This window comes from Solea senegalensis, linkage group LG1 (genome assembly GCF_019176455.1).
Source record: "Solea senegalensis isolate Sse05_10M linkage group LG1, IFAPA_SoseM_1, whole genome shotgun sequence".
In the NCBI taxonomy this organism is placed as follows: Eukaryota; Metazoa; Chordata; class Actinopteri; order Pleuronectiformes; family Soleidae; genus Solea; species Solea senegalensis.
In genome coordinates this window covers 12,401,425-12,414,177 of record NC_058021.1, presented here as the reverse complement: position 1 = coordinate 12,414,177, position 12,753 = coordinate 12,401,425, and positions in this window count along the sequence as shown.

Here is a 12,753-nt window from a genome sequence, read left to right as displayed (position 1 = left end):
ACACCAACAGCTTTGCATCCCATAAACAGAGACAATCTCTTTGGCAACCACAAAGTGATAGACGAGATCAGGGTGCAAATCAGGCATCGTTGTTTTCCCTTGCACATCATGGAATGAATGGGTTAAAAATAAAAAAATTCAACATCTCACATTTCCTAACAGACATCTGCAAACCACAGAATGAACAAAGTACATCTGTCGTCCTCTTATCGTCCTATCCAATAGATAACATAGCAACTTATTTTTAGATACACTAGACAATATAGAATAACAATGCTCTTCTGACGATGTCCCTCTTCTGTATTTTTTAACCTGCAGTTTGATTGGCTTCATGTGAAGTAAAGAGTGTAAACAGATCCATGAACGATGATAAGAAACCTTAACCCTTAGTGCTCGCGCAGCACAGATCCGTGACGCAGGTGCACATACTCAGTCTTTAAAAGATGTGGGTTTTTTCATCTTCTTGTGTGTTGTTGAGTCTTGTTAAACGATATGATTCATTTTTATATCGCATTTTTAGTAGTGATGTGAAGTCACAAAATGAAACTGTTTTTCTTTTCTTTTTGAGCCAGGTGAACTTTGAACTGCGGCGTATTTCCAAATTTCGCAAATTCAGTCTGATTAAAAACATTCTCAGTTCTTTTTGCGGCATGTGTTTATGTTTACTTGGTGAAAATGAAAAAAAGAAATGTTTCATCAGATTGCCAAGGTTGTGCTGAAAAAAAGGATATAAGACACTCTATATTGCACACAAAATGCTCTGTGTTCTAAGGGTTAATAGGGCCTGATCAGCGTCTGCAGCAGAGAATGAGTGGTGAGTCTACAACACTGGCTATTTAGTATGTTTAATATGTTAAGTATCAACATACTGGCTCTTCGCTGGATATCCAGGGCAAAAAATGTTGTTTCCCATTAGCCATGTACTCTGTTTTCAGTCCAATAAAATACTGTCCTGCCTCTTTTGAATTCCACAGAACTCCCAGAGTGACAGACAGGTGTGTGCAACACGTAGCTGTCAATCAAGTCTAATCATTGTAAACTGTTTTGCACATTAATAAACAACAGGAGTAAAGTAAAGTAAAGTATGTTCAGTTCCAGTGTACAATAGAGAGCATCAACAACTATACTGCATTTGTCTTTCTTTGTCACCTGGTCATACATCTCTGACTTTTCTTCTGCTTAATTCTATAAGTGGTGAGTCCGTTGATTTGTTTGGCCGTTGTTTGCAACATAAAACACCAATGCAGTGGTGTCCAGGTGTTTCTCTTATTTCATCCACCCCATTTATATCAATCAGGGTAAATCATGGGAGCACCTTCCTGTGTGATGTAATCCAACTCAGCAGCCCACTACATTCTCCAAAGTGATCGTAGATCATTTAAGTCAACAACTCCCCAAAAGGAATTATAACCTAGATGAAGGAGGATTTAGACTATACTTTTATCTAGATGCATCTAATAAACGGCCGCTGTATTCACAGACTAAACCGTGATAAATTAAGTAGGGCGGCTGTAGCTGTTGCTATAGAGCAGGTTGTCCTCGGAACACTTTGGTTCTGTTTGAGAACCCAAAGTCATTTTCTGTCAGTGTAAGTTCTTTAGACTAGTATTTTTCCATCCTTGCCATTCAAACAGAATTCCACAGGAGACTGTCAGCTTTTGTTATGTGTGTGTGTCTGTGTGTGTGCGGTTTTAATGACAGTATTAGGTAGCTGGCTCGATCACGGTGTAATCAGGGTTTTTTTTTTTCAGAGCTCTTCACGTTCTTATTTAGAGTTAGGCGTGCCGTTCATTTGCTCTGGGATGTGACTGATATAGAAGTAAACAACACAGTTTTATTCACAAACACACATCTGTAGAGCTCACGCACAGACAGTCCCCGCCCCCCACTGTGCACCTGCAGAGCTTAGATGTTGGCTACAAACATTCTCAGAAGCTGCCTGTGGTCTATACATAGAAGTAAGGCATATGGCAAAGGCCAACTTTGATGGAATCTTTTTTTATTTATTTCTTTTCCCACCGTAACAGACATACACAGGCGCACGCACACACACACACACACACACACACACACAAAATACTTCATGTTGCGAAAGATAAATATCAGTCATTCTGACAAAACCAGCAAAAGTAAGGGTTTATATTCTCCCTCCACATTTTATGTAAAGTATAACATGTCACTTGAGGCTATATGCAAAAATATACACCAGGCTAACAAAATAAAAAGATAACCATCAAACCATCAGACATCACTTCTCAGTTGTCTCTTCTCCCATCCAACAAGGACCAGTGAAAACGACCTCAGATTCCATTGTTTGAAAGTTTACGTTGAATTAGAAAAAGATATTAATATGTTCTGGTCTCATCATAATAAGTTGGTTTATGGACAGCGTCGTATTCCAACACAACTCCGGGAAAATGAAATGAAAAACCTACAGTACCTGAATTCATTTGGAGAGTTAGCTCTCTAAATCTCAATTCACTTGGTAAGTGTTATAAGCCATCCACTTATTTCATTTGATTTTGAAGAATGAGGCTCAATGCACACTTTATTAAAGGGTAAGAAAACCATTAAACTGCGGTGATACTTTGCTTAGTTTGTTATGAAGAATCAAATTAATTAAGCAACAAATATTCTTTCTTTTTCTTTTTTTTTTTGCACAATAACCTACAGCTCATGGCAGTTCATCAACACTTGCAGCTAAACACACACTGATAAAGAAACATCTCGAGAACAAACACACAGAGACGCTAACACACGCCCCCTGATGGTTAGAGGATGAGGACAAACCTGTTTACCCATCTCGTTCATCTTGTGCAGCTTTATCTGTGTGACTTCATTGTGCAGACACAAATATCTCCACATCCAGGAAAACAGATACTAGAGATATGTTCGTCTCTGCTGTTCTATTATCTCTTGTTCCCTCCATTTCCCCTCTTGCATGCATCCTGGGTTTATTTTCTTCCCATGTTTGGTTTGTTTTCTCTGTGCAGTCTGTTCTATACTCGTCCCGACGCCACCATGCTTTTCATCCAGTTTAGACAGGTCATTACATTCTCGCTTCTCCAGCCTTTTTTCTCTCCTTTCCCACAATGTGGCATTGTCCCTCGTCTCCTTACCACTCTTCTTTTCCTCTGAGGCTTTTAGTCTCTTTTTTTCTAGGAAATCCAGTCAGCGTGGCTCATCTGCATGATTATGCACAGTGCCACTGATATGTTTCAGGGAATCTTCTTCTATTGGGACACAATGTCCTGGACTGAAATAACCCACAGAGCAACAAAATAACCCTCATTGCCTCTCCATTTTTTTTTTTTAAAGTCCAAACCTATCCACTCATTGCAAGTATAATCAGACAATTATATTAATTACAGATAATTGACAATTCATTCAATTCCCTTTTATTTTCTAGCTTTAGGGATCAGATTTCTCATTAGATCACATCTGATAATATCATTTATTGCTATTACAGGAGCCAATTTCATTAAATACATTATGTTTCTCTATAACTAGATTATCACATCTATCATCTATAGTCTGATAAGACAGATTCTTCCTTTACTATATAAAACTGATTGAGCTGATCTGTCTTATTTTGTTTTAATTTAATCTTTTAAATGTCATTTCATTTGATTGAATTTATTTTGAGGGTGGTGAGGTAGATACAGCATTAGAGGTTAAAGAGAGGTGTGAATAATGGCATAAAGGATAAGGATGCTCTATAATTTTCTCTTGTACTGTTTAAAGCCGTTACATTCATTGTCAAATTCAGTTCACACAAGGCTCACATTCAAAATAACTGCAAGGTTTTGCTACATTTAGAGTTTAAAAAGTGTTGTGAATTTTCACCATTTACAGCAATATTTTAAGATATATTGTTATATATTAAAAAGTTAAATCTAAATGCTAAATGTTCTAAATATTTGAGCTAATGTGCTAATTCACACTGTCGGTCACTGGAAGTACCAAAATGAAAGCTTGAGATGATCAGACTGTGTTTAGAGAATCAAATAATGAATTAAAACCAACTTATCAGAAGAAATGAATACTTGGACATACATTAGTGTGACAATAACTACCCAGAACATTTAGATTCAACATTTAGATCCAATATTTAGATTACACATACTGTAAACATACTGTAGTTTGAAGCTAAATGTGGCAAAATGTGGATGTTATTATTTTATTAAAGTAGCAAAGTGAGACAACTGTGTGCCTGAAAACACAAAGCAAAGTTTCAGATGCAAATAGCGTACTTCATTTCTTCACAAAGACCTCGCTGTACATGAACAAAACTGACAGCCAAAGGTTTAAACAAGATTTATGCCCATTTTAAATTGTTTGAATATGGATCTGGACTCTAATAGTCGCTGTTCAAATTAAAACAAACACTCCACTCTAGACTCTATTCCCGGCACCACTGACTCCAAAGTGAACTCTTCCATGTGATGCATTCATACGTTCTACGCCAAGAAACACAAAACACATGATAAACTGAATGGAAGATATAACAGAACACGATTACTTACTAACCAACTGATGAAATGCTAAGATACATTCATGTTTAAAGTCAAGAACAGAGATGAGCTCTGCAGGAAGTGAGCACATAGAAACACAGCTCCATTTGTGTGGAGGAGGACTACAACAGCAGGTTTGGGAATAAGCCCCAGGGGGGGAAAAAACCGAATGTTCATTTTACAAGCATATAAGCAGAACTTCAGACAATGTCAACATGTGTAACTCATATTAACTTCAAGCGCGCGCATACACAGTATGAACTGTGCTTCCCTAATTCAATCTCATGTCAGCCATGTGAAGTAATTGGCCTGACTCAGAGAGAATTCTCCGATATGAGCAGTGGTCTTGGGTTGCAGATTGCCATAGGTTGCTTCCTCAGAGGACCTGAGTTAGCAAGTTTCCAGTCTATCTATTATCTGAGGAAAGATTCTACACCTTACACCCTCAATTAACGTGCAGGTTTGTGCTGCTATTTGTCTTAGGACTATGCATTGACTTCCCTTCATACTGACAGTCTAACCTTAACCAAAACCACTATTTAAATCCTAAACTAAACCAGTTTCTCTTATGCCTCATTCGGACCAGGTTTTTGCCTCCATCAGGTCTAGGGGCGGGAATCACAGGCTACCTCACGATATTATTTATTCACAGCACAGAGAAGAAAGTGCACAAAGTCTTATGTAACGCACGTGGATGGGGCATCTCTTATCGTAGCTTTATCCACCATTAGCCCGCTGTAAACTCCCTCTTCTCGTCCTTCCCGCCACGAGGAGGCGTGAGGTTTACTTTACAGCACATTCATTTGTTAATAAAAAACATCGATATTTGCCCTGACAAAGGACAACATATCATCAAATTATTATATTTTGACCCACCCCTGATCCATATACCAGAAAAGCTCCTAAAGATATTATAAACACACACACACCTCAGCATTGTGAGCTAGCCTTTTGATGTCCAACACTCAGCAAGATTAAAAACAATGAACAACAATAACAAAAGCAGCAGCACCAGATTAAATCTAAAAGCCACTCATGCATCAAAAGGAAAACTAGATTTTTATCATTATTATCAACACTATAGGGCTGCTTCATCAGCCTGTTAGAGCAGATATAACTTTCCACTGGCAACAGATTGGGCCATGGGATGGTTTGAGATTGGAATGAGCAAATATGCTAATGGAATGACAGAATCTAATGCCGCTCCATTCACGGCTAAACAAACAGAAAGTAAGTACCGCTAATGGTTTCCGATGTTGCAGAACAAAACAACGATACGGCTGAGGTCAAGCCTGAGAAAAACTGTCAAGTCAGTCGACACCCACCGTGTCATGTTCGGCAAATGATCCTGGTAATACAGAGCTCTGCAAATACATGAGATTCAAGCTGTCCCAACTCTGACTGTATCTGAGAGCATGGTCATATGAAACCTACTGTGTTCTTGCCCTGCAGACAACAGAGGCCGTAACAGCTACATCGGACTCTACCTTAATCCTTAATCCTCAGAGCGGCATTAGAAACCAACAGTGGAGTGAACGTAATAGTGAATAACATCACGGTATTTATAACGACGGTCACCTCTGAATATGGAAGCACTCCAGCAATGCGTCTTGCTGGACATGTGATCCTTCATTGTGTCCTTTGTATTGGCCCACGTCTCCCCCCCGTGTAATAAGGGATCGGTGTCAGAGGTCGGCCCTTTGACTTATGATTATTGTGACCAGCAGAAAGAGCAGAGCATAGGATCTGGGGTGTTAGGCATGTCTCACTCACCCCTCAGCTGTCACAGATACTCTCCTGTGGCCGGGGCTCCACTGACTGACAGGTGTAAGTAATGACTCGAGTTCAGAGGTCACGAGTCAACATAAGCACACGGGCCAAGCACAGCTGCATGCAACCTTTGATATAGGCCTTGCCTCCCAGAGGACCCCTGTCATTTACAATGAAAACTCTACAGATGTAGTGCCCACAGTCATGATAGATAGATAGATAGATAGATAGATAGATAGATAGATAGATAGATAGATAGATAGATAGATAGATAGATAGATAGATATCTTTGATGACTTTATTTCCTTTTTTTTTGTTACATACACATGATTCATTCATAGGAGCTCTTTGTCATTTGTCAACTCGCATGCGCCGTTCACCTGTGCTGCACTATACAGCAGGAGAGTGGAACTCTTGGAGACAAGATGAAGGAACATGTTGCTCGGAGCAGAGCTCATTATTGTGCAGTGCATTCCACAGAGTGAGAGATCAGCCTGGAGGCTCTCTGCAGCTGACAGCAGCTGCGTTTCCCAGCCTTATGAGGATGGTGGTGGCAGTGGTTGAGACGGTAAGTGGAGAGGACAGTGGAAACGGAGGCAGGGTTGGGAATGGTACGGAGACGTCCGGAGGGACTTGGTTATCATTTGGCATTCCTCTTTCCCTTTCATCACTTTGGATAATGCCTCACATGCTGGTGTAGGGGGGATGTAGGGGAAATATCAAGAGGAATGGCTGGGTGTTGGTGAGAGGAGGGATCATGTTCCACGTAGGTTTCTAAAGCCCCCCCCCTTCTTGCCCCCTTCCCTTCTACTCTTGATGACGGAATCCATGAAAACATATAGGGAATGAGGACAATAAAGGCATATAATGACGAGGGAAACAAAATCATAAGGAACAATATAGGATTTACATGACCTGAATAATAATAATGGCAACAGGGCTGCAATGAAGAAACCTTGCATTATTGTTTTTATGTCAGTCAAGTTTTGTGATCATTGGCACATATGATGTGACATCGATGCTAGTGTAATGGCAGGTCACATTAACTACGTGACACTTTAACCTCTAGAGGATCTGCTCTTTTAAAAGTGCAATTATTTCTTAATCCAGTAAAGTGATTAAGAAATAATTAGTTCCGTATCGTAGTTATAGCATTGCTAAAATAACCATTCAAATGTTGGCCTAAATCTTTTTGCACAGTTACAGTGCTGTATGTAGAAGAGAGCGGTGACATTATTTAATGGCGTTTCTTCAATATCTGTCTTCAAATAATGATGTCCTCAAACGTCCACAGACCAAAGGCATTCAGTTTGCCATGAGTGGGAAACAAATGAACTCAACGATACTAGCGTTTCCATTTTCTACCGCTGTATCCTCCACGTGAGGGTCGGGGGTGCTGCGCCAAGCTCAACAACCATCCACTCTCACATTCACACCCATGGTGTGTCCAATGAGCCTAATACCCATGTTGCATGTTTGTGGACTGTGGGAGGAAACCGGAGAACGGTTGGTCTTGGTCTTCTTGCTGCAAAGGCAACAGTGCTAACATTTAAGAATCTGAAAACAGAAAACCTTTTTTTTTGTCTTACTGATCAATTATCAAAAAATATTCAGCAATTGATGGAGTGGTTGATCGATAATCAGTAAAGTAATAGACTTTTGCAGCCCTGAAATTCAGGACTCCTAGCAGCCACTCTTTTTAGTGTGATGATTAGTCAGAAAATGACTGACAAATTTATGGCAGCAGATTAATGTCTGCTTACCAACTTCTACTTTTCTGCCTCTTCACTCCGTCTTTGGCATCAATCTGTAGGTGAAAGGCCACTGATGGCATGTCAGATTAAGAGAGGGAAAAGCAACTTAGAGAGGACATTCAGATGGCTGCCTGTCTATAGCAATTACATTAACCAAGACTGTGTGTCTGTTTTGGCTGTTAGCGTGCACTGAGGCTGTTGTGTCCCTCTCCACTGTCTTTAACAACCGATCGACTCTCCCCCGAGAGCCACTTAGTCTGTCCTCCATCCAGCCTCTTGAGTTACAGCTCACCCACACACATACTCCCATCAGAGGAGTCACCATCTGGGCACATAGGCAGACACAGGCTACAAAACCCACATGGAAATGCTTAAAAAGAATGGGACACTTAAACATACATCCATGAACATGCTTGTGCATGTAGTACTTTATTGACCCTTCAAGGTCACACGAAGTTTTACAGGGTCCCGCAGCAGAGATGTGAATACTTTTTCCACACTAACGCTTCACCATAATTATAGCAAGCAGCAGGTTAGAAAAAGGGATTCATGGACTGAAGTGGTTGAAATGACATTTTCCAACACCCACATCATCCTTCTTTTCACAAAATGCTGCTTGTGTCAAACAAGTGTGTAGAATGATTGAATTAGTACTATTGTAAAAAAAAAGAAAATCTGATTAAACTTGTCAATGCCACAAAATTCTACTTTCTGTCATTATGTCACAGTCTTCTAAGATATGGTACTGTACCTGGTCTAAAGACATGGTTGTTTGCACATTAGAGGTCCCTCTTCAGAGTTCACTGGTATTGTTGGCTTGTCAACAGAATTGTATCAAACAATTCTGTTTACCAACTGTAGGGGGACCCTGAGAGCCAACTTTGTGTTACTTTAAGATAACAGGTGATGGTTAAGGGCCATAATGACTGCCATGAGCCAGCATTTAACTGCTTTACATATTTCTGCTGGACACACATCACTATAGCGGCGCACACATGCTCTATATGGGTTAGTCATGTTTTATGGTTCAAACGAATCAGCTGTACCGTATGCGCTGTTTGTACGGTGTAGCAGAAGTGTGGTTACTTCTCAACGCAAAATGCTAAAGGCGACCTTGGGGGGACATTTACATATCTTTAGCCCAGCACCCTCATTAGAGAGAAGTCAGCATTGTCTGTTGTCGTCTTCTGTCTCTCTGGTGTCAGCCTGTGAGGGCACTGTCAAATGTTCACACAAGAAAGGCATAGCGTACTGTACCTGCTGCACTCACCCAGAGCAACGACATTGGAAGGCCCTTCAATAACACAACAATGCAGCAGGCTTTTCCTCTCCGTTTTGACGGTTAGATGCGATAAAACACAGCGACACATCTCTTTACACGTCAGGTAAGGAAACAAGGTATAGGGATAAGCTTGTAGCTCCTGGCATGGCATGCTGTGTGCACAGCGATACTGTCTAGAAACATAGAGGCATTTACTTTGGCAGCCGAGGTTATGAGTTATGAAGGTGGTCTTAGGGAGAGGGGTGCAGCAAATGGGAAGTGTATGACCTTCATCCCTCACTATCCACGTGTGCTCCTCTTGCATCCAGTCTCTGTCTGTTTCTGCAAGCCGGGAAACAAAGGAGCCCTTTTGTGTGAACTCTCTAATTAGGAAGACCTTGATGTGCGGATCTCATCCATTGTTCCTCTTCATTTTGGTGGGAAAATATTTTATTGATTTTTGCAGCAATCGAAAGCGGGCGGAGCGGAGACGGGCTCTGTGTGGGATTAGACTCTGCGGGGGGTTTCTGGGATGGGCGGGGGAGCGTTTGTGCGTGCTTGTACACAGTATATTTGTGTGTGACTGTGGGGTGATGCCTCTCTGAATAACTCCTACCCCTTCTCAACCTGTGAAAGAACCAATTATTGCTGTGATCCTCGAGCCACCATAACTCACCCCTCCGTCCACCCCCCCATTGTTCACTCCATACCTGCTGTATTACTATATTGTCGATCTGTTGTGATAAATGTTGCTCATTTATAAACATCTGGATGTGGCAAGGGTTTAGTTTATGTTCCCCCAAGCACAACCATGATAAAAGATGGCCTTGTTTTCATAATAACAAAATCAAGTACTTGTCAGATGTTCTTTTATAATTCTTTCGGAGACTAAACCCGGAAACCGTCACAGCTCGACTGCTGTTGTTTTCCCCGAGGAGTGTACAGCAATCACCCATTTCTGCCTCTTTCTACCCCACTCTAGACTGTCTCTAAATGACGCCTTACCCCTGCAGGTGCCAAAGTCTCACTGAAATGATTATTCCTACCACACAGAAGATTGCTTTTGGTAATTATATGTATCATAATTAAATTTGATGAACTCCTCTGAGACACAAAATCTCATTTGACCCAGGTGCTGGATTTCTCTCCCCGCGCACAAAAGAGGAAACGTCTTCTACCAGTAAGAGAGATGCACTTTGAATATCGCAGCTGACATCTTGATTAAGCCAAGCAGCATTTCAACATTTAGCAAATTCGGCGAGGTCCCTCAATAACTTCATTACCGAACAAGTGAAATGCAAAGTCTCCATTATTATGGTGGAGAATGAGTGGGACGATTTGTTTTGTTCACATTTGCTCAAAAGTTAACACAATATTGTCAAGCGAGAAAAAGAAGCACAACATGAAACTATGTGACCATGTGTCAAAAGACCCTATGGCTACGTTCACTTTACCACATAGGTGTGAGCGCGAGTGTGTGAGTGGTTGTTTGTTTCTATATGTGGCCCTGCAGAGGACTGGCGACCTGTCCAGGGTGTCCCCCTCCATGTCAGCTGAGATTGGCACAGCGCCCCCCACGACCCTCATGCGGAGGATAAAGCGGTAGAAGGTGGATGGATGATTGAAATGATTGAAATCACTGAATATCAACTTAATTACACATCTATGGGGGATTCCGGTTTGGCCCGCCCACACCATGCTACTATGAGCTGATGAGGAAGCATCTTTTGAATGAATTCCATCCAGTGTTTTTTACATTGATCTAAATGATCTGTGAGTGCGTTTTCCTCTTACATAAAAATCAACTGTTAAGCGTTATTTCATTATTCCCAAAATGATGTACAACAAAAAAAGCCGGCCTCCACTGAGCTTGCAAACCATATTCAGACTTTGGTTTCCTACAGCAATTTGTGCTCTGGGGTTTCCTGAAGCTTCCCAGATCCCTCTAAGTATGCAGACAGCTTACTAAGGCCCCGCAGCCAGCAACAGCCGAGATTTGATTGAGGCCTCAGACCGTCTCACAAGAGGAGCTGTTGGAGATTAACATAACTCCAGACATGTTCCCAGTGTTTTGCTAAACAAATGTTCCTTAGGAATGGTCACACGCACACAGGCATTGCAAGTCCAGATACCAAGAGCTCGGACAACGATTTGAGAAATGCATATTTGGTTTGACCATCCCTCTCTCTTCCTGCCAGGACTTTGTCTTTGTTTCATCATCTCTGTGCCGTGGTCGTGAGTTCATTATTTCCCCCAACTCTCCTCTGCTCAGTATTCTCTCCGAGTTTTGTACTTTCACACTCCAGATGGATTGCAATTTCACCAACTCTTTCCCTGGCTCTCTTCAGGAGTTTCCTGCTGTGCACCAATCCCCTTTCTCACAGGTGATTGCTCAAGGAATATTGATCAAGGTGAAGATCTGCTGCTGAGGAGTAGCTTTTTCCAACTTCCTGTGACTTTAATGTGAAATAAAATGAACTGACACATCGTCAATGATAAACACCCTCTTGCACATGCGAGCGTGCCTTTAAAAGAACGCTCTTTCGACTCATCTATGGGCTTTCTGTCAGTTTCAGTCCGTGTATCTCATGTTGTTTCTCTTCTTTGACATTTACAAACATACAGACACAAATCAGCTGTCAGGGTAATGCAGTACTCCAAGTCAACACCATCCTCTAATAGCTCTGATGAAGGTGCTTAATCAACAGATCTAGATAAAGGTGTAAGAAAGGGATCACATACTCTTAGCAGAGTGCAGAATATCTATATTATACCATTCTTACGATATTTAACTGCCTGCTGACAGTGATCGACAGCACCTGCATTGTTGCTTCTTTGTTACACAGGGAAAAAATGTGTGGCGTGACAAGTATGGAAGTGAAACCATAAGGTCAGCCTGTTGACTATAATGAAGGGTTTAGGTGTAGTTCACAGTTTAACCTCCATGTGGCTTGCAAACAATTTCTTGGCCGACCTGGGGATTTGCATAAAATCTGTCCACGCATGGCTTCAGTCCCAAACTTCAGTCGTTGCAGCTGCTGCAGTGTCACAGTAGAAATAACTATGTTCTGGGGTTTCACATGATTTCACATCTTCAGAATTTTCATTTAACATGGTAATTGACAAAGAAACACATGAATGTCTCATGCCATTTTGTTAAGGAATGGATCGAACATACTCAAAAAGGACAAGAAAGAAAACTGACATCTATAAATTCCAGGAACGTCCGTCTGTCTGTTATTCGCAATTATCTCTCATCTCTCTCTGTCAAGTTGTTATTTCAAACTTGACAGGTTGTTTGGAGAAGCAATGCAAAAGATATCATTAAATATTAAATATATCGGTAAAAGAAGACACATTGGCTTTCGCCGCTCTACTGTAGCCACTCCCCCTCTCACTCACACAGCACTGTGGGCTACGTGAGAGGATAAGCACCCGCGGGTAAAAAGTAACT